The 23,069-nt window shown below is 48.2% G+C and overlaps 1 long non-coding RNA gene across 2 annotated transcripts in view; it reads right to left on the bottom strand.

Moving 5' to 3' along the window:
- Positions 1 to 1,987: 1,987 nt before the first annotated feature.
- Positions 1,988 to 23,069, bottom strand: part of LOC121278315 — a 42,033-nt gene continuing 20,951 nt past the window's right edge. For both annotated transcript variants that reach the window (XR_005943098.1, XR_005943099.1), the window contains exon 4: positions 1,988 to 2,633. This is a non-coding gene — a long non-coding RNA (uncharacterized LOC121278315). The remainder of the gene's footprint in view (positions 2,634 to 23,069) is intronic.

The following is a 23,069-nucleotide window of genomic DNA, read 5'->3' as shown; positions in this document are numbered from 1 at the left end:
AGTTATGTTAAAATTCCATTGCACTATTTGAAGAAAAGCATGGAGTTCTCCCTTAAACTAATACCATCTAAAAGCAGACAGGTCATTCATCTAATGGCTGCTGCTGATGTTGCTGAGACAGAACAGGATGCTGTGCAGAGCAGCCGACACTAAGGGCCAAAAGCAGGAGGCAGCACTACTTTAGAGGTTGGTGGGATCCAGGGTGGCATACTTCCAGTTGGAGGGCTGCTATCTCAGTAGCACCATTCCTGGAACTGCAACACCAGGGAGAGGGTACCTTCATGGTGAGCTTGTCTCGATGATCAGGGTAGGTCTTGGAGGAAGTTGGGAGCTGGCAGCCAGGCCCTGGCCATGGCAGTGGAGTTCTTGAATCACCGGTGGCATTGTTGCTAGGGGGCTCCTCTGCGAGCCATAGAATGCCCATAAAGGAGGCGTTCTCCAGATTCACCCGGCAGTCTCCCTACAAGTTGGCAGATTCCCCCTGACATGGACAACATGCCCACAGAGGCAGCAAGTGGCCCTTAATTGGTCACTTAAGTAGCTTAATTGTACCTAGAATTGTGGGAAATTGATTGCTCAAAAAATGGACATTGCATAGCCAATCAATTACATTTCCCACTGTTGGTGAAATTGTATGGCAGTGGGAAGATATCAGCATTCCTCCCTCTGCCATTTTGGCAGCCCTCCCGCTGCCCAGCCTGTGGCTAATGGACTGGAAAAATATGGCCCTGAATTTCAAGTTGTTCAGCCTGTGAAGTAATTGGAGATATTTTGATATGGCAAGGTACTGTATGAATAAAAAATTTAGTTATAGCTCAGGAAGATTGTGCAACTGTGGTACAACATTTACTTAAGTTTCTTGTATGTCTCGTTTCACATGGCCAACATCAATATGCACCAAAAAGAACATGAGAAAGTGTGAGGAAAAGAAAATTCACATTATTGGCCCATTCCAACAACTCAAGTGTAATTTGTACTACCATTGATTACAAAGTTACTTAATCTTCTATCAAGTAACCATGCACAGGTCTCTACAAAATCTCTAAGGAAAGAAAACTGCAAAGTTTTTCCTTATCCCCCTGCTTCTACAAAAGGTAATTGGAAAACCGAGGACGTCAATCTAATATTAGCATCGATGTTATTGAACCTTGACAAATTGCATTCCAGACCTCGCCCTAGAAATTCAGCTATGCAGTTTCCGTTCTTTTGAGCACTAAATTGCCCACAATTCTAGATAGAAAGAAAAGATTTCGGTCTAACCCAGGTGGCTCCCATCAATAAGTGTACAAGAGAATATAAGAATCCTGAGAAGTAACAGCAGCAATTAAATGCGGAGATTAGGGTGTACATTAAAGTAAAAGTAACTGAATTGTATTCCGCTACTTGGTCAGATAAACCTAAAATCTCCTCACAGCTGAACCATGAATACAGTATGTTACATTGTTGTAATTTCATGAACACTAAGATATTTAAAAAATAAGAAATAACCTCATTATGCATTTTTCACATTCTCCTGGCATTTAATTTAATTTTATGTTTCTCAAGGAACTTAAAACATGTAACTTAAAATCTTTATTATCATCACAATAGTGCATTGTCCATATCTGTCCTAATGGTTCTATCATGAATAAGAAAGATCCATCTTCAGAACTAGCCTATCATTTATTTAGATGAATGTGTATATGACCTTTCAAAAAGTAACTATATCTCCTCTACATGTTTGAAAGAAAACTTTGGTTGTGAGGAGAAAGGAAAAAGTATACATACGGTCCTGTTGCATGAATATGTCTGAAAGATGTGTTACCCCTGCGATAAAGTAACTCTAAAAAGCAATGGCTCAAAAACTTCCAGATGTACACTTTACACTTGATTCATTTTCTCCAGAGCTACACTTCAGTCAACAAAACAAATTGCTCTGTTTGTGCCAAAATTTACCACTCATAATAAGGTAATAAAGTTTAAGGATTTTGGACATGGACCAAATTAGTGAGGGTTTAAATAAACAAATTTTAATTCTACCCAGTATAAGTGACAATTACAAATAATCACATATATCAGATTTATATATCGTATATCAGAATAATTGGATGCATGCACATACTAAAAAGATTAAGAAGTGATAGCCAGGAACAGCTAGTATTTTGGATTGTTAAAAGAAAGACATGAACCCTTGAATTTTCCCTCCCCCTTGAACTGGTTGTCACCCACATTTTTCTCCAGTTGAGAGGTGTCCTGATTCCCATCAGTGCCGCTTCATCATTACTGGACGGAAGGTTAGTTTCAAATTGAATGGGTCAGATGTAGGCAGTTTATTCAAACCCCTGCTGTTGTATCTTGACAAACTCGGTTTAGCAAACTAGCTAAGAGCTGACTGAACTTGCTCAACAAATGACAGGCAGCCTTGGAATAAAACTTATGACCTTGCAGTTTGAAAACGGGTTACCCTTGGGTTGTCCAAGTTCTGTTTTATTGATGTTCTAGAAATTTCCTTAGAATTGGGCTTATCGCCACATATCCTTATGAAAGAACAAAATTTCTTGCATCAGTCTTTATTTTTCCCAGAGATTAAATGCCAGTAACATTTCCCTGATGATGCGTGTTACATTTTTCGGCATACTTTGATTTCATTGTACCTTTAAAAAATGCAAGAGCAAACACAACAGTGAGTGAACGAGTAAAATAATAAATTATTTACACCTTTGTGTTATACCAGATTTTTTCAAATTAAGAATGTAATTTGATGTGAATTAGCTGAAAGATCTAAATTTAATCCACCGTTTCATTGCTACCACAAGCCATATCATGATGTAACTCGCTTATGAAACATTACATTTTTGTATTTGGAGATATGATGTCATCCATATATTGAATGTTAATGTCCATGCAAATGTTATGGTAACATAGGGAATTCTACATTTGCAATATTACCCAGTTGCATGTGACCTTAGGCAGCTGAAATAATGTTGTGAAATATAGAAGAGGTGAAAATGTCAACTTGGAGATCATAAATAAAATGATTGTCAATTAATTTCCTCCACTTCATCTCTGGGACTTCCAGGAAGATTAATATCTGAGCAATGGATTTGGGCTTCAGAAAACAATTCATTACAGTGACATGCCTTAGAACAGTTTCAACTATTTTCAATGATTTATCATAATTACTGTTCTGTAAAGATCATGAGAGGTGAATAATTCAGAATTAGAGCCATCTCTATCTCATTTTCAAAAATAACACAACAGCCTGTAGCAACTTGACAAGTCTGCTTTTGAAAAAAAGCTCTAGATTGAACAAAGTCAATGCTACTTTGTGCTGGTTAATGTTTGTGAATGACAGGTTTTTTACTGATGATCTAAGTCTCTGTGGAAGGAACCTAGGTATATCAAAAATAAGTTTTTTTTAATACATGCAGCAGATAGAGGAAATCTTCCTGCTTTATTTCCAAAGGATAAATTCTGTAACTCTTCTAATATTTCATATTTGCTCAGTTTGCTTCAAAGGTTGCAATGGATTATAAGTAAGCCTTATGCCAAACTCTGACTTTTGTGGCATGAAGTTGCAATTTGCAAAAGAATGCTTTGTGTAACTCTTGCTTCTGCATCAGCTACATCCACAAATGACTGAACACTAAAGTTTTTCTTCTGTTTGATAAAGGGTATCTTTTTCTTCAGTTTTTGAAATATATTCTTAATTTGGCTATTTTTTGGTCATTTGTAGGGAGAGAGTTGGCCTAATATCTAAATCAGCTGTATAAAGGGCCAGAATGAATTAGATCTAAACAATAGCACTAATAGCTTAGAACAATTGAGGCTGTTATCAAATGATACATTTTTTAGCAGTATCAAAATGAAGTCAGAATCCAAGCTTGGTAAAAGCTCTTTTCATATACACTAAAAGTCAAATGATGATTTTCTCCATATTATTTGCTAGTCTTTTCTGCATAAGTAACAAACACATAAATGCTGCTACCCTAATACATTACAGTAAAATAGAACAAAACATAATCCATTATATATTAAGCTGAGTGTGCATGGTGCACATTTTCATTGAAAATTAATCTGTTGTTCCTGTGGGTATTTGCAGTATTAAAGGGGCTACACTGTGTAACATAGACTGGCTACTGTACAGTTAGAGTCTACAACCCTAAGGTTGCACAATCTAGACCCTGTATTCAAGTAAATTGTTCAAAATGCTTTATGAATTATTTTTTCATCCATTTGTTTTTTCCCCACAGCAACTGAAATTGCTAATATCCAAAATAAGTGTTTAAACAAAATTTATTATTTTTAAAATTACAAACTCCACAAAAACATTATTAAATGAATGTATTGAATTACCTTTTATAGCTTCCATTATATTTTTACTCGAACGCTTAAGGCTGGGAATAAATTTTTGTTGAAAAGCTGTGTCTCTGAGTTATCAGGATTGTGCAGTTTGAGCATATGCACTATACCTAATTCTCCAGGATCTATCAGTTCAACCAGCTATACTGATGGACTGAATTTTATTTATTGCCTCCTACACATTCAGTTCAGCAGCTTTTCAAGAAATATTTATAAAGAACAAGAGGATACATTTCAAAAGTCTCACATGGAGCTAGATATGTTTGTGTATGAGAAAAAAAGATGATAATGTTCTAATTATACAATTCTAGCTTGTATTTTGTGCTATACAAATAACCTATCAAAAACAGAGTGATGTCAAGACTGTAATGAAACTACAGGTGTAGGTGGTTCTGGAAGCATCATGTAATGTTTGAGTTACCATGGCCAGGATCTATAGGTCAGAGAGGGGGGAGCGGGGGGAGGGGGGGCGGGCCCTGCTCGCCGACACGTAAAATGACGCCAGATGACGTTGGGCGGAACTCCCGACATCACCCCGTGTCATTTCAATTTTCAGGTCGGCAGGGGTGCAGCTGAATCAGCTGTGCGGCCACCGACCTGTCAACAGCCTATTGAGGTCGTTTAAAAAGTAATTGAGATAATTAATGGACCTGCCCGTCCAATCTAAGGGTTGGTGGACAGGCCGGGAGCCCTGGCGGGCTTCAGAAAAAGCATCAAACCTCATCCACGGGCGCAGTGAGGTTTCATGAGGGTATTTAAAAATTTAATAAATGTTTCAGTAAAAGTGATGGACATGTCCTAACTCATGTGACAGTGTCACATAAGGGGACATGTCAGGGAAACTTTATTTTTACAACTGCATCATTTTTAAATTTGGTACCGATCTCCCTGAGGCAGCACTTAGCCTCAGTGGGATCAGCGCTCTCTTTCATGCGCATGTACGAAAGAGCACCCTCCTGGCTGAGGGAATCACCCACCACCCGCACAGGGAGTGCATAGCGCTTCCTGGTGGACGTCACACTGGGTGGGCCTTAATTTGCCCGCCCACGTAAAATGGCGGCGGGGCCCCTGATTGGGGGCACCGATCAGAGACGTGTCCACTCCTGCACTTCCTACCCCCCACCAACGGGGGGAAAATTCTTCCCATGAGATTGGATGTATTGTTACTTGACAGCCCCCAAGTGAAATACAGATAAAAAAACATTCCCAATGTGAGCAAGATTTTTGATATTTCCCTCATCATGTTTTCTGTCCTCAACCCTGAATTCCAAACCTCAGCCCTACCCTTCCAATGAGCTAGACTTTGACCTAAACCCCTCCCCTTCTGAGCTTGACACAAGCCAACCCCACAGAACAAAATTTCAGCTTTATCCCACCTCACTTACAGGTTTTCAGACCTTAATCATCCCCCTGAACCCCCCCAACCACACCCCGCCCCCCCCCCCCGATACATGAGCATGTTCGTGTCCCTCAAACTCCTTCTCTCACTCACTGAACAAAATTTCTCCCACACTCAGCAGGATTTCAGACTTAATACCCTTCCTTCTCACGCTAAGTATGTTTATTGGCCTCAATCCTAGTCTCTAGGAACAATACTTTAACCCATTTCCACCCATCCAAAAGCTGGATGAATGTCTTGTTACAAAGCTCTTGTTGCAATCTACCAGTGAACTTCCAATGATCCCCAACCCCTCTGAGTATCCTGCTTCAATTCACCTTATAGTAATCTAACTCACAAACTGACCCCGGCCATGCACCCATACCTCCCCACAGGCTAGTCTCATCCTTTCCCAATGGTCGGCAGTTCCATGCTTCAATTCTTACCCCTGCCAAACTGAATTTATCTTCTTCATTCCTCTCCACCACCCTTTCTCCTATCTCTCTTTTCCCTTCCCCTCTCCCTCTCTCTTGGCTCCCCATCACCTCCACATCCACTGGTGTTTCCCACCCTCATCTCCTCTTTCACCTCTACACTTGCATGCTCACCTGCTCTCAAATCTTCCTTTCTTCCCCCTCCTCAACTTTCCTTCCACACTATTCTCCACTGTTCTTCCCTCCACCCTCCCCTCCCTCTCTCTCTCGACACCTCCTCCCTTTTCACTTGTCTTTGATTTTTCCAATGGTTCTATTGTAGCCCAACCTCTGAACCTGCATGGCTGGGAAAATTCAACGTGTAATGCCAGGTCATTGAATGGCAAACTTTTAAAAAGTGTATTAAATTAGGATGATGAGAGAGATTGGAGTCAAAAGGAAAGAAGGGGAAATGTGCTTTTTTCATTTAACTTACTTCAATTATAAAAATATTAAATTTTCAAACCACTAGTTAGCTCCATCCATGCTTTATTGACAGCAAAGCTGGACACCCGTTCTGTGTGAGACAGAGGTTCCAATTAGTAGCACCTATGAGGTAGAGAGGGTGAGAGAGGGAGGAAGACACATTATTTTAATTCGATGTTTTATTTAAAAAAACATCGGGTGAAATCGGCAAAGTCCGATATCGGGCGGGGAAGGCTGAGTTTGACCAACCAACAGCAATGGCGGCTTTTGCGTGCAGCACTTTGTTTCAAATATGGAGAGGCGCAGGTTTCACATCAGATCACTGGTGGGGCGGATTCTGATTCAGCCGCCACCCCCCATCTTCACCTTGGGCCTTCAGGAATCCGGGCGCCATATTTAAAGGGTGCTCCTGCACAGACCTAGCGCTTTCTATAGGATCGAAAGCTGCCGCAAAGACATGGCTGCCAAAGGGAGGAAACATGCTGCCCCCAAGATTAGGGACGTCTCCCTCGAGCGCCTGCTGGACACAGTGGAGACCCAACGTGAAGTCCTCTACTCCCGGCCTGGGTGAAGACCAGCAAGCAAGGTGACTGGTCCAGTATGGGTTGCAATAGCAGTGATGGTCAGTGCCAAAACCTTGCCAAAGTTGACAGCCTCTCAGTGCGGAAAGAAGATGAATGATCTCCTCCGTTCTGCCAGGGTAAGTCACTCTCCTCATCGCTCACAACTCACACACACTCACAAACCCATCACACACCCACAGGGCCCTCACTCACTGCCAGTTCAAGGGACATCACCATTCACTCTCTCACACACACCATCATTGTCCTCATCCCATCCATATGTGACCACTCACCACCCACACAGGCCAGGCATACTTATCATCTGGCCTGGCAGGCATCCTGCCTACACTCTTTCCACCTGTATTCATACAGGACAAGCTGGCACACAACAAGAGGGGAGGTTGGAGACTGGTGGAGGAATACCCAACATCAAAGTCCTTGCAGACTTTGAAAATAAAGCCATCAGGCTGGCTGATGGCGATCTGGACCATTCCTCTGCTGATGGTGAGGTTGGTATCACTCAACCAAGTAAGGATCCAGCAGTGCAACATCCATCAGACAACCATGCTGTGAGTGAGTTCCTCTGTTCCGCAATCCCCTGCCGGACAATAATTATCTCTCCCCAGGCACATCTGGGAAGCTGTCCAGGGGCCAAGTCCTCGACTCAAGCTCTGAAGACACCTCGGAAGAGGAATCTGATGACACCCTAATTGAAGACTCGTCACAGTGTTCAACTCCACCGGCGCAGAAACACACCTCGGTGGGTCCTAATTTTAGAGTAGCCTTGGGATCACAATCTGGTGAACACATCGCATTGTCTGATCCACAGCAGGTGGAGGCAGGGGCTTCCCAGATGACTGGCACTAGGAAGACTGGTGAAGGCCAGAAATCTGAACTCAGTCATATCACAGTTGCTGGGCTGCAAAGGCAAGCTCGGGAACATTAGGAGGGGATGTCTGCTGCACTCCTCAGTTTGCATGGGGTGACGGAGGAGTCCATCTGCCTTCAGTCTGAGGTGATAGCACCAGCTTGCCAATGCATTGAGGTCAACACTGGCAGGTTGGCAGCCGTCATGGAGACCTTGGTCCAGGACATCAGACTGACACTGCTGCAGGAGCTACACTCTGTTCCTGGCACCAATCAGTGCCAATGTGAGAGGGGGGTGGGGCAACTCAAGCTCGCTCCAGCTGCCCCTTCCTCTCAAGGAGTCAGCTGGAGGTTTTCGGGCACCCATCGGGAGGAGGATCAGCCGGTGCACATCTTGGGGCCACCCACCCAGGTGACTCCGGGAGTGTCTGCCCCATCCGACTCCCCCCTTCCTGTGACCTCGGCAGCTCCAGCTCCACAGGCCGAGGAGAGGGCCACTGCCACACAGCAGGACCCTGAAAGCAGGCTGGAGCCCTCCAGGTCTCAGCCCTCCAGACAACAGAGCGTATCAGTCAGCAGGCTGCCTCAACCTCCACAGTGGATGTTGGGGGAGAACCCAGACGTGATTGCAGGGTTAGAAAGATCAAGAAGATTTAGTTGCAAAATGTGGGCGCAGATTGTACTTAATGTTGACCATTGTACATACACTCCCAAGAAAGTCTCCTTGTCTTTGGCTCCTTGTTATGTTGAGCAGTATTTATGTCAATCAGATGTGAGACCTTGTTTCTTTCTTAAAACGAAAGCTATTGTGACATGTCCAGGGCCTCTTCCCCCGTGCAGTGTTTAACCTTTGGAGCACAGTGATTGTCCGGCTTCATAGTCACTGTCCGGGTCAGTGATGCCTGCACTGTGATGTTCTCTGTGATGCTCTCACACCTTTAAGGCGGGGCTGCCCCCCCGCACCACCACCCCCCCACCCCCCCCCCCCCCCCCCCCCCCCCAATCCTAACACCATTCCTGACGGTGAAGGTGCGGTGCTGAAGAGAACAGGTGATGAAACCTGACAAATGATGAAGTCGTCCTAAAGTCCAGGCACTGGAACCTCATCTTCAGGATGCCAATGGTGTGCTCAACCAAACTCCGGGTCGCAGCATGAGCCTCGTTGTACCTCCTCTCACCAGGGGTCTGAGGCTGCCACTTGGGTGTCACCAGTTATGTTCTTTGTGGGTAGCCCTTGTCCCGAGGAGCCATTGTCCTGCATCCTTTGTGGCCCCTGGAAAATGTCAGGGATCTGAGACCTGCTGAGGAGTACGAGTTGTGGACATTTCCGGGGTATCTTGCACAAACCTGCACGATCCATTTGTTATGGTCACAGACCAGCTGAACATTGAGAGAGTGGAAGCCTTTGTGGTTCACGTACCGGACTGATTATTGTCAAGGAGATTTAACGGCTGTGTGGGAGCAGTCGATGGCCTCCTGCACCTGTGGAAAGCTGGAAGTCTAAACAAATCCCAGCGGTCTTGCTTCCCAGGTTTGCCTGATCCCTGTCCAAATTGACAAAGGCGTGCACCTTGGCAAAAAGAGCATCCATGGCCTCCTGGATACATTTGTGGATGGAGACTTGTGAGATCCCACAAAGGTCCCCAGTGGAGCCCTGAGTGGAGCCACAGCCATAGAAATTGAGCACAATGGTAACTTTAACTGGCAATGGATGTCCTTGGAGTCCCCATGGTGCCAAATGCTGCACAAGGTGTTGTATGTGAGTGATCAGTTTTCTTGACCCAGTTACACTGGGTTTCGCTCATCTGTAGGTAGTACATACGCCGACTGCAGACCCTGGGCCTAGTGATGTGCCTATGAACAATGGCTCTATGGGGTACATCGTCTGTGTGCAGAGGAGGCCGTTCTGTCCCTTGGTCTTCAGGGTTCTGCTCCTCCTTTTGGCGAGCCAGGTGCCTCTGCTGCATTCTTATCTTTTATCTTCTCCTGTCTATTAGTAATCAGGCAGACAGCCAGATCACCGGACTCCATGTTCCTGATGGTGTCCTCACTGAAGTATCAAAGAGAGAGATGCAAGGGTCACCAATTATCTCCTAAGAACCCCTCTTGATCAAGTCATCACCTGGGGCTGCCTCTCAAGGCCCCTTAACACATGTCGGAGAGTCCAGGCCACCACATGGCTGCCCAGTGTTTAGTGCGCATGATGGTTCATCTTACCCACACCCAGCACTGCCCTGCACCACATGACCAAGTGGCAGCAGATTCAGCCACACGACTGCATCCTGAACTCTTATCTCGGGCACGGGCATCTTCCCCAACCTGGACTCCAAGGCCTTGCGGTTTGCTTGTATCATGAGGGTGACTTTTCAATGTCAACCGAAACTTAATGCAAGGGACTAGGTGGGCATCCCTCTGTCAGTGTTTGATGGCCACCTTTCCTAAGAGGATCCTCTGGCTTGCCCACACACGCAATGGTTCTGCAGCACCATAGCACTTTTGGAATTTGAAGTGTCCACGCGAGGGGATAACAGTAGAGGAGCAATCACCGGCACTATGAGGAATTAGTGCTGCTTTGACTAGGCTGACTCCAAGCATATCACTTAAGCCCGAGCTAAACGCTCTCGGCTGTGGTGGAGTGCTCACCTTTGACATGTTTTGCCATTAGCCCGGCCGTTTTAACCCCCACCCCCACCCTCCATGTGCTTATCCTCAAAATTCAGTCGGTGCTGCTATGACCATCCCCACCTCACCACCCCCACAGCACTGTCACCTTTGCCCCGAGGTTGCCTTTCCCCCTTCCCCCTTTGCACTGTCACCTTTGCCCCGAGGTTGCCTTTCCCCCTTCCCCCTTTGCACTGTCACCTTTGCCCCGAGGTTGCCTTTCCCCCTTCCCCCTTTGCACTGTCACCTTTGCCCCGAGGTTGCCTTTCCCCCTTCCCCCTTTGCACTGTCACCTTTGCCCCGAGGTTGCCTTTCCCCCTTCCCCCTTTGCACTGTCACCTTTGCCCCGAGGTTGCCTTTCCCCCTTCCCCCTTTTGCACTATCGCTCTTGCCCCAGCACCACAAGCCAGCCATGAAGAAGCCACTGCAGAGACTTGCCTGTTCCAAGCCCCCTGAATCTACAGAGCCAGTGGGATCACTGTGGGCGCTGTGCCAAGTTGTGTGCGCTCAGCTCCGAGCTCCCTTCGAAGTTGAGGTCACCAGCTTCCTGCATTTTCAAGGCGGTTGTAAATCACGCCGTTGTGAGATTTAAATTTGACGTGGGGGATGATTCTGGCATTTCGCCACAATAATTAGATGCAAATGTATTACAATTAAGTTCCCAATGTTTGATGGTGGGAAACGAAGCCAGCCATTGACAGGGGGGAGGGGACAATCGTGTCCTAGGTTTATATCATTGGGGAACACGACTAGGGTCTTCTCACGGGATTCTCCAATCTCGCCACTGAAGATGTCGGCTGTGAACGGGGTGTGGAAAATCTCAGCCGCTGAATTTTGAAAAGAACCAAAGTCTTTGAAGGAAACAGGAGGTGAGTTTAGGTGGAGGAGGAGGGGGGAGTGGGGGGGTGGGGGAGGGGATGGAAAAGTCAGGGAGGGTGAGAAGGCCCCTGGCTGGACTGTGTGGAATTGCAGTACCATAGTTGGAGAGTTGACGGTAGAGTTAGTGATAGTGGAGTGTACAGTGGAAAGTATAGTGAGCTTACAGGGATTGAGTGGGTCATTCACCAATAGAAGAGGTGGAGGTAGTAATAGAGCTGATAGTGGGAATGCTTAGTGGGAAGATGAAGGGATGCAATAGGAGAGAGGGAGTTAGGGAGAAACATGAGTGATCAGGAGGAAGGATATAAAGGCAGCTGCTAGAGACCGCATTTTCTCACAGACTCATCACAAATGAAACCTGCAGCTATTGGTGTGCCATTTTCTCATCAAAATATGCCACATCACCCACCACCTCTCACCTGAAAGATAAAAAGTAAAAGGCAGAGTGAAGCAGCAGAGCAGAGAGAGAGAGAGAAGCAAATGGAAGAATCAAATGGAGAGAAGCAGAGGAGAAGACAGAGAGACAGAAGCAGAAGAGGAGCGACATTAAGAGCATCATTAACACAAGGATAGCTAATACAGTGACCACGTTCTCAGTGAGTAATGCTACTGATAATAGCTAACAATAAAATATAAATTGTCTTGAGAAATTGAATGGGGGAAAAGCTGGATTACCTCTCCATGGTGGGAATATTGCCGCAAAATTCAATTTTGTAGCACTGGTATTTTCGGTGCTGCATCAGTTCCAATATCCATGGCATCTGAGTTCACTTCTGGCGCTGGCAATGCCAAATGATATTTTGGTGAGTGCGTTAATTGTGGGCACAGAAAGCATGCGTCAGATGTATGTGGAAAAGGCAGATTGTGACATTATTCACCATTTGGATTTGATGCCAATCCTGTCATTTTCACCTCAATGCTCCAGATAACACCCTGAGCCTTGCACAACTAAACATGCATTCAGCAACAGGAAAGACTATTAAAAGAGATTGTGAATTACATTCAGGTTATTGCTGATCGATTTCTACTGGGTGTTACTGATTTTTTAGAAAGGTTTGGTACTTTGTACTGCTATTTAAACTTACTGAAGTACAGGGAGTGTTGTGACATGCGCTGCAGGAGTTGGTCCTGAGTTCAAGGGTTCTGCTCAGACGATTTAGTCCCAAACTGTGGTGCAGTAGTTAGTATCATCCCTGGCCTGAAGCATTGAGCGGGAGAATGAGTAGAAGTGACACAGCAGAGGACAAGCTACTCAAAAAGGGAGGAGGAGGAATGAGAGAAGGGCTCCCAGGAGGAGGGCGTATCTGCTCATAGGTTTCAGGATGCAATTCTCGCACCTTAACCTCGGCGAGGAACAGTGTCAGAGGTTTCTGATTCACTAAGGAGGTGCTGACCGTGAAATGCCTCCTGTTGCAGCCAGGACTGCAATCTCAGAGCAGGGGAAGGATGGTATTGCCAATGGCAGTGAAGGTGAAATCAGCCATGGATTTTTAAATGTCAGGTTCCTTGCAGGCTGGAGCAGACCATATTTGCAACAAGTCCAAATTCATCGTCCACTGTTGTGTAAGGGAGGTCACTGCAAACCTGTAGGCAAAGAGGCCTGAACACATTGTATTCTCTCTTATTAGGGAAAAGCAGGCCGTGTGCAGCTTCATAAGAATTGCAGGCTTCCCCATGGTATCGGGTACCACTGACTGTACCCCTGTCACCTTATGGGCACCGCATGTAAATTCTGTGATGTACTACAACCAGAAAGAATTCCGCACCATCAATGTCCAGGTGGTGGGTGACCAGACTCAGTGTTTCATGAAGAACAACATGTGGTGTGCCGTCAACAGTCATGATGTCTTCATTCTGTGGCAATCTGCTGTCCCATTGTCATTTAGGGCACAACAACAAGCCAGAGGGTGGTTACTGGGTGACAAGAATATCCACTGGCAGTAATGACTCCTGTGTGCCACCCACGTTGTGGACAGCATGCATATAATGAAAGCCATGCTCCACAAGAAATGTCCTTGAACGGGATCATCAGGGTGTTTAAACGACACTGGAGGAGCCCTTTACGAGACAGGCGAGCGTGTGTGACAATGTGTTGTGGTTGACTGAATGATGCATCATGAGGGCACAGCTCTTGTCAGCAGCTGAGGTGGAGGACGACAAACAGGAGGAAGTGAGGGGGTAACCAGCACTTGTCCTTTGTTGGGGAGCTGACAGTGATCAACTCCTCTGACTGTGGAAGCAGTGAACACAATTCCAATTTCCCATTCAACGACATTTCCAAACTTTACCTTTCCTTTGCTACTGACTGTCACTGTGTCCTCTTAGCTATAATGTTGGAATAAAAACCACCACAAAACAAACATTCCGAAACAATTTTATAAGCCAAACTATCCAATATACCACATAGAAGTCAACTAGATGTCACGTGAATTCGCTCTGTGCCTGTCTTCTATGTCCTTTTGCCTGTCCCAGTGCTCCTATCCAGTGCCACCTGAATGTCTGCTGCATGGCTGGTGGAAGGTGATTGATTTTTCAGTGGGCCAGACTGCAGATGGTGTTATAAAAGCTGACTGTGAGCAGCTCTGGACCTGCGAGGCCCAACTCCAAGCTGCAGTGCCTCAACATACGCTGCAGCGGTCTAGGCTGTCAGGTGAGGCACTGGCAGAGCAGCAGTGGTGAGACAGCGAATCCTGGGAGAGGACAGCGAGTCCGTGCTCCAGGAAACCAGTGCCACTCTGCCCAGGATGGGGTCTCAACAGTCGTAGCAATGTGATGGAGGACAGATTGCAGGATTGCTGTGAAACCCTGTAAGCTCCATTGAACACCGGCATCACAGCCATGATGATGTCTGTCTGAGCGTGTGTGTAGGAAGCTGACCTTGGATGACGCAGTCAAAGCTTCCACTGAAGCATTTAGATATTGTGTGGCTTCTGCTCATGTTGCATTGGAAGCTGAGACATTGGCCATCAGATGGTGGATCATGGTTGGATCCATTAGTGTTCTCTTGGACAAAAACAGTAAATACTGGAAAAACTCAGCAGGTCCAGCAGCATCTGAGCAGAGAGAAACAGAGTTAACGTTTCCAGTCCATGGCCAAAATTTTCCGTTTGGCGGGCGGGTGGAGCAGGCGTGGACGCGGGCGTGGACCTGATTGGTGCTCGCGATTGGGGCCGCGCCGCCATCTTGCACGGGTGGCAAATTAAGGCCCACCCAGCGCATTTCCGACTCCCGTGGATAGCGGGAGTGTGCGGGCTGCGGCGGGTGTGCACAGACCTCCGGGTTCAATGGTGACCCGGCAGCCTGTTTAAAGGAAGGCCCGGCAGCCTCCTGTAGGCTGCTCACTATGGCCACCTGGAGATCCAACCACAGGGGGTCAGCTCAGCAGGGCAGCCTGGGGGGGAAGGGCAGAGGAGGAGGGCCAGGCTGCAGGGTCTGTCACAGGGACAGGCCAGGCTGCAGGGTCTGGTACAGGAGCAGGGCCAGGCTGCAGGGTCTGGTACAGGGAGCAGGGCCAGACTGCAGGGTCTGGTACAGGGACAGGGCCAGGCTGCAGGGTCTGGTACAGGAGCAGGGCCAGGCTGCAGGGTCTGTCACAGGTACAGGGCCAGGCTGCAGGGTCTGTCACAGGAGCAGGGCCAGGCTGCAGGGTCTGTCACAGGAGCAGGGCCAGGCTGCAGGGTCTGGTACAGGGACAGGGCCAGGCTGCAGGGTCTGGTACAGGAGCAGGGCCAGGCTGCAGGGTCTGTCACAGGTACAGGGCCAGGCTGCAGGGTCTGGTACAGGAGCAGGGCCAGGCTGCAGGGTCTGTCACAGGGACAGGCCAGGCTGCAGGGTCTGGTACAGGAGCAGGGCCAGGCTGCAGGGTCTGGTACAGGGAGCAGGGCCAGACTGCAGGGTCTGGTACAGGGACAGGGCCAGGCTGCAGGGTCTGGTACAGGAGCAGGGCCAGGCTGCAGGGTCTGTCACAGGTACAGGGCCAGGCTGCAGGGTCTGTCACAGGAGCAGGGCCAGGCTGCAGGGTCTGGTACAGGGACAGGGCCAGGCTGCAGGGTCTGGTACAGGAGCAGGGCCAGGCTGCAGGGTCTGTCACAGGTACAGGGCCAGGCTGCAGGGTCTGGTACAGGAGCAGGGCCAGGCTGCAGGGTAGGCCAGCGGGGAGGGGCCAGAGTGCCCCTCATTTCTCAGGCGACTGCCTTGCTGTCCTCCTCCAGGAGGTGGCAGCACGGCGGGAGGTGCTGGTCCCCCAGGATGGGAGGAGGAGGCCCCCCACCTGACGATATGTGCCTGAGAGGAGGTGGCAGGGTGGTGAGCTCCCGCGATGTGGTGCGGTGCACCTGGATCCAGTGCTGTAAGCGCTTCAACGATTTGTTGTGCTTTGGCAGGGTGAGGACCATGTTGGCATTGGGCATTTAACCCAGCAACCTTAGCCTTTGAGGGCCCCCAGCCCAAGACTCACTGTCGTGACTGCATTGAATAGTGTAGAGCATTTTTCCTACGCTGGGTGGGCGATGCAGATAGTGCCCATGCTCAGATCAGCCTGAGTGGGTCATGAGGAGATGAGTTCTCCCCTGCACCATGTGTTGCTCTTAGTTGCACATGAGTAGACTGGGGGAACCTGCAGGAGATGCAGTTAGGCTCATACTCAGAACTCCAACACATGTCCTATTCACGGTGATGAGATTGTGGAAGGGGAGCCTCAAGGTCTCATGGCCAAGAGCCATCTGCTGCCCTCGACGCTGCACCTAGTGGCCCCTCCTTGTTATGGGAGCTAAGACCGTGTGTTTCCTAAAGTGATGGGTGCAGAATGTGTCCAAGGGGCCGTTGGAGGGGTGGGGGTTGGGAGCAGTCGTACTATCTTTGTGTGAGTGATCAGCAGTAGCGTGGAGAGGAGGCACTGGAGGCCTGGTATGGGCCACTGTGGTTGGGGTGAGGTGTACGCGTGCAGAGTCCATGTGCGATTAGCCACATTGAATGGTCTCTGTTTCTCAGGAGAAGAATGCTCACAATGCCTGTGAGTGTTCACGGACTGGAGGCCGCCAGGCCCAGCTGATGATTTTAAGCCACTTCGAGCAGGAGACCCTGGAGCTTGAGAGGCGCCATGTGCCCAGGTCCACAGGTGTTGGTGAGGCTGGGGTGGAGCGGCCAGGTATTTGAGGTCCACACTCACATCCGCTCTGTCTTCCCACCATCCATAGCACTGATGATTGTTTGAATCGTTATTGTAGCAACATTGCTCATTCACAGACTGATAGAGTCAGAGTGTGGGTCATAGACAAAGGGCCCTCGGCCTTTGGAAGATGTGCGTGTCCAGCGCCTTCCAAAGTCACCTTATCCCATTTCTGGCCACTATCCCCATGGCTGTGTATGCCATGGCATCGCAACTGCACATCCAAATACTTATTACATGTGAGGAGGGTTTCTGCATCCACCACCCTTTCAGGCAGTGCATCCCACATTACTGTGTGCAAAAGTTCCTCATCACCTCACCTGTCATCCTCATACCCCTTACCTTAAATAAATGCCACCAGGTTACTCATTCCTCCGCCAAGGGGAAAAGTTCCTTTCTGTCTCTCATTATGTTATAAAGCTCAATAATGTCCCCCCTCAATCTCCCCTGCTCCAGGGGAAATATCCCGAGTCTATGCTTTGTCTCCTCATAAGTCACACTCTCCAGCCCAGCCAGCATCCTGGTCAATGACCTCTGAACTCTCTCCACTCCAATCACATCCCTCCCATGAAGCGCTGATCACAACTGCACACAGAACTATAGCTGTGGCCTAGGCAGCGTTTTCTGCATTTGCAACATGACCTCCCTGTTCCTATAGTCCAGTCCTCAGCTAATAAAGGCAAGTATAGCACTTACCTTCTTAAACGCCTTGTGTACCTGTCCTGCTACCTTAACGGGCCTGTTGACACGCCCAGCAAGGTCCCTCTGATCCTCCTTACTCATCACGGTCCTACCATTCCTCCTGTATTCCCATGCCTTGTTTGTCCTGCCCAAGTGCATCACCTCACACTTATCCACATAACATTCCATTTGGCATTCCTTAGGCCATCTGACCAGCCCATCTGTATCCGCCTGTAATGTCTGGGTCTCCTCCTGACTATTTGCCACCCCACCAATACTCATCTCCATAGATTCTGGAAGTTTGAGCACATAATGAGCCAGGGGGAAAGGGATAAAGTGTGTCACTGTGTGGATGCTAACTGATCCACTGTCCTTGTTGTTATTTTCAGCATCATCAGAGGCTGGCAACCAGGCTCCATTACAGATGCTCCTCTCACACCTGAGGGCCCTCAACTGTCACCTGCGTCACACCATCTCTGCCAGGCAGGTACCAGTGCAGATACTAGCACCTCGGTGGGCATTGGAACATCGGCTAGTGTCCTGGGGCACAGTGGAGAGGGCACTTCACAGTCACTGGAGGAGCTGGCAGAGACAGAGCGTGCCCATGGTGCCAGCAGTCGGAGGACTGCAGGGGACTAGGCGCATGTTGAGTCGGGCCATGATGATGAGCCTCTGGAGTCATCCATGACGCAGCAAGCACAGGAAATGCAGCCGAGTGTGCGTGAGCATCTGGGGGAGATACATGAGACTATGCTTCACTTGGTGTCCGTGGTGGAGGAGTTTACGCGGAGCATCAGTGATGCCATGAGCCTCATGTCCGAGTGCCATGCTTCCTCCATGGAGACAGTGGCGACTCTCGTTGAGAGGGGCCTCCAGGAGAACAAGCAGCTTCTCCTGGCGTTACACTCGGACCAGCAAACCCTCAAAGCGCCAGTGGCCACAACTGGTCAGTGCCAGTGTGGGAGATGGTGTGGGCTTCAAGCTTCCCAGCTCGTTGCCCATCCATCCACGGTGAGCAGGGAGGTCCGGGGTGACCTCATGTTGGTGCAGCAGCTGCCCTGTCATATCTGCCGGCACCTCTCAGGGCGCTCCGGATGAAGGCAACAGCTCCTCTGTCCCTCTCCCAGTGACCGCTTCATCCAGTGAGGCTGTGATGACTGGGGAGATGCAGCTGTGGAACTGGCCGCTCCCTCCCAGGCGGGGCCAGCACAGGCTCCACGGGCCAGAGGACGACCACCAAGGTCATCGAGGCCAACAGGACAGCAGGGTCAGCAGGTTGGCTCAGATACCCCTCCCAGCGAAGGGGCAGCACCAAGACGTAGCACCAGGAAACGTAAACATAAAGCACCTTAGGCACACCACGGGTTTCTCACTGGTGATTTTGTGTTGGCCCGAGATCAGAAAATTATTATTTGTTTATGTTTGAAAAACATTTTGATTTGATTTTGTTTGACCTTATGATGGAGAAAATTAAAACCAGTGTTACCATGGCTGAGGGTGTCTCCTTTGTGCTGCAGTTGTATGTTTTACATAAATGTCATGAGTGTTTGAGTGGACATTGAGGTTCATGTCCAAAGCCCTTAGTTGCAGCTGATGAAGTGGCAGATGTAGCACTCAAGTGTCGCGTATGGAAGCGCCAGGCAAGACTGGTCCTCCTGAACCATTTGTGTGGAACTAGCTGAAGGTTCGTGGATTAAAGTCTCCCGGGTGTCCCTGCCTCCTTGGTGTAGTCCCGGGTCAGTGTTTAGCCCCTCATCACTCCCCTGTGCTCCCTCATCCTCCAAACCAGTTCTGGACTCATCGTGTGCAGCCGCATCCACTGCATCTACATATTCATCGTCCACTGCGTCCCCCCCTTTCCAGCGCAAGATTGTGCAGAGTGCAGCATGCAACCACTATCACCGAGACATGATCTGGGGGGTACTGGAGTGCGCCCCCTGAGCGGTCCAGGCATCGGAAGAGCATCTTGAGAAGACCGATGGCTCTCTCCACCACAGCCCTTGTGGAGCCCTGGCTCCTATTGTACCGCTGCTCAGCTTCTGTTCTTGGATGGTGGAGAGGGGTCATGAGCCACCTTCTGAGGGGATAGCCCTTGTCACCCAGCAGCCATCCATCCAGCCGGGCTGGAGCACTGAAGAGACCCGGCACCTGGGAGTGTCTGAGGATGTAGGTGTCGTGGGAGCTGCCTGGGTACCTTGCACAGACTTGTAGAATCAGCATCCTGTGGTCACACACTATCTGCATGTTCATGGAGTGGAAGCCCTTCCTGTTGATGAAGGCACCGGGCTCACCTGCTGGCGCCTTGATGGCCACATGTGTACAGTCTATAGCACCCTGGACACGGGGGAAGCCAGCAATGGCCGCAAAGCCTCTGGCTCACTGTGTCTGACTTGCCTGGTCCCAGTGGTAGTGGATGAAGGTCAATGCCCGTCTGAACAGAGCGTCTGTGACCTGCTTGACACAAGTGTGGACAGCTGATTGGGAGACACCGCAAAGATCACCCACCGAGCCCTGGAAGAAGCCAGAGGCAGAGAAGTGGGAGAGAACTGTGACCTTCAGAGGCACTGGCATGGGGTGTCCACCCACACAGTTAGTGAGATCTCAGAGCCAATCATCTGACAGATAGAGTTGACTGTCTCCCTTCAGAGATGGAGCCTCCTTCAGCACTGCACCTCAGACATATTGAGGTAGCTGTTTCGCTGCCTGTAAACCCTGGCAGCAGGATAGTGGCATCTTCTGTGGCCCCTTCCACCTTGGACTACCTCTTGGCCCTGTCCCCCTTGTGCCTGCACCTGTCCTCCTAAAGGTGGCTTCCCTGGAGGCTGAATGTCCACTCCTGGCCTCCTCCTCCTTCTAGCCCTCCCTTCCTCCTCAGAGGAGCTGCCTCCAGTGGACATGTCGGAACCCATAACCAGGCTAAAGGGAGGCTTCTGGAAAGCTTCAGGCCCGATAAAGATTCCTGACTGCAGAGAGCTGAGCTGAATGTTCACAGGACAGAGAAAGCTGCTGGAATTCATTCTGAACTGCTACAGATCACACAGGCAAGTTTAAAACACTTTCAGTAATAAATACTTCATCGATCAGATTGACAACCCCACTGAGGCCTCTTATCCCACCCGTGGATGAGTTTTATTAAAAAGTCTCTTACCCGCCTGCCCATTGGGCCCATGTGCTGAGCTGAACATCGTACGGGCGCCTGAAAATTGGCATCGATTGCCGGGTTAAGGGCCTTAACAAGCCCGTTAATTAATGGCGGACGTGTGTCGAACTTCATCGCGCACCTGCCCAATGAAATATCGCGATGGCGCGCGGTGACTTCGGGACACTCGCCCAACATCACCGTGTGTCATTCTACACACTGACATGTGGGGCCTGCCCCCCTCCACGTCAAGCACAATATTCTGCCCATATGACTCTTGTTCAGAGCTCTGAAGAAGGGTCATACAGACTCGAAATGTTAACTCTGTTTCTCTCCGCACAGACGCTGCCAAACCTGCTGAGGTTTTCCAGCATTTTCTGCTTTTTTTTCAGATTTCCAGCATCCGCAGGATTTTGCTTTTATCTTAGTGTTTTCTTGGAGTTGGCCACTTGTTCCACTTTGGAAGAGTTGTTTCCAAACTCTGTGCAAAGCCCTGTGCATCGGTGATGTTGGGCTTGTCCAAGCTCTTTGCCATTCACCATAGGCTTTCCAGTCAGGCCTGCAGATTCACCAAGCATTTAATTGTGCACATCCATCAGTTTTTTTCCTTAGGCCACTGCCACTCCATCAAATTCTGTGGTTGGACTCGTGTGCGACTGCATCCTAGACTGTAAGACCATAAGACGTAGGAGCAGAAGTAGGCCATTCGGCCCATCAAGTCTGCTCCACTCTTCAATGAGACCAAGGTTGGTCTGATAATCCTCAACTTCACTTTCCTGCCTTTTCCCCATAACCCTTGATTCCTTTACTGATTAAAAATCTGTCTATCTCAGCCTTGAATATACTTAATGCCTCACCCTCTACAGCCCTCTGCGGTAAAGAATTCCACAGATTCACTACCCTCTGAGAGACGAAATTGCTCCTCATCTCTGTCCTAAATGGGTGATCCCTTACTCTGAGATTATGCCCTCTGGTCCTAGACTCTCCCACAAGGTGAAACACCATCCCAGCACCTACCCTGTAAAGCCCCTTATGTTTCTTCTAAACTCCAATGAGTACAGGCCCAACCTACTCAAACTCTCCTCATAAGAAAATCCCTCCATACCCAGGATCAACCTACTGAACCTTCTCTGGACTGCCTCCAATGCCAATATACCTTTCCTTAGATAAGGGGACCAAACTGTTCACAGTTTTCCAGGTGTGGTCTAACTAGTGCCTTGTATAGTTTTAGCAAGGCTTCTCTATTTTTGTACTCCATACCCTTTGAAATAAAGGCCAATATTCCATTTGCCTTCCCTATTTCCTGCTGGACTTGAATGCTAGCATTTGTGATTCATTCATGAGGACCCCCAAATCCCTCTGTGCTGCAGCTTTCTGCAGTCTTTCTCCATTTACGTAATATTCAGCTCCTCTATTCTTCCTGCCAAAATGCATAACCTCACATTTTCCCCCATTATATTCCATCTGCCAAGTTTTTGCCCACTCACTTAACCTGCTGATTTCCCTCAGTAGACTCTGTGTCACCTTCACCACTTGCCTTCCCATCTGTTTTTGTGTCACCTGCAAACTTAGCGATAGTACATTCACTTCCCTTATCCAAATCATTAATATATATTGTAAATAATTGTGGCCCCAGCATTGATCCCTGTGGCACTCCACTAGTTACAGGTTGCCATCCTGAAAATGCTCCCCCGTATCCCTGCTCTCTATCTTCTATTAGTTATCCAATCCACTATCCATGCTAATATACTATCCCCAACACCATGGGCTCTTATCTTATAATGTAGGCTTCTGTGCAGTACCTTATCAAATGCCTTTTGGAAATCCAAATTACTGGCTCCACTTTATCTATCCTGCTTGTTATCTCCTCAAAGAATTCTAATAAATTTGTCAGGCATGATTTCCCCTTCATGAAGCCATGCTGATTCTGCTTGATTAGATTATGCATTACTAAAATGCTCTGCTATTACGTCCTTTATAATAGACTCTAACATTTTCCTAATAATGGATGTTAATCTGGCCTATATTTACCTGTTTTTTGTCTCCTTCCCTTTTTGAATAAGGGTGTTACATTGGCAGTTTTCCAATCCTCCAGAACTTTTCCAGAATCTAAGAATTATTGGAAGATTACTGCTTGTGCATCCACTATCTCTGTAGCTACTTTCTTTAATATTCTAGGATGCAACCCATCAGGTCCAGGGGACTTATCGGCCTTTAGCCCCATTAGTTTCCCTGGTACTTATTTCCTCCCCCGCTTTTTCCCCTTGGTTATTTAGTATTTTTGGAATGCTATTAGTGTCTTCTACTGTGAAGACTGAAGCAAAGTATTTATTCAACTCCTCTGCCATTTTCCTGGTTCCCCATTATTATTTCCTCAGCCTTATTCTCTAAGGGGCCTATGTTCATTTTGGCCTCTTGTTTTCTATTTATATATTTAAAGAAGCTCTTGCTATCGGTGTTTACATTACTTGCTAGTTCACCCTCAAATTTTATT

The sequence above is a fragment of the Carcharodon carcharias genome, chromosome 5 (genome assembly GCF_017639515.1).
Source record: "Carcharodon carcharias isolate sCarCar2 chromosome 5, sCarCar2.pri, whole genome shotgun sequence".
In the NCBI taxonomy this organism is placed as follows: domain Eukaryota; kingdom Metazoa; phylum Chordata; class Chondrichthyes; order Lamniformes; family Lamnidae; genus Carcharodon; species Carcharodon carcharias.
This window is presented reverse-complemented; position numbering and strand designations above follow the sequence as displayed.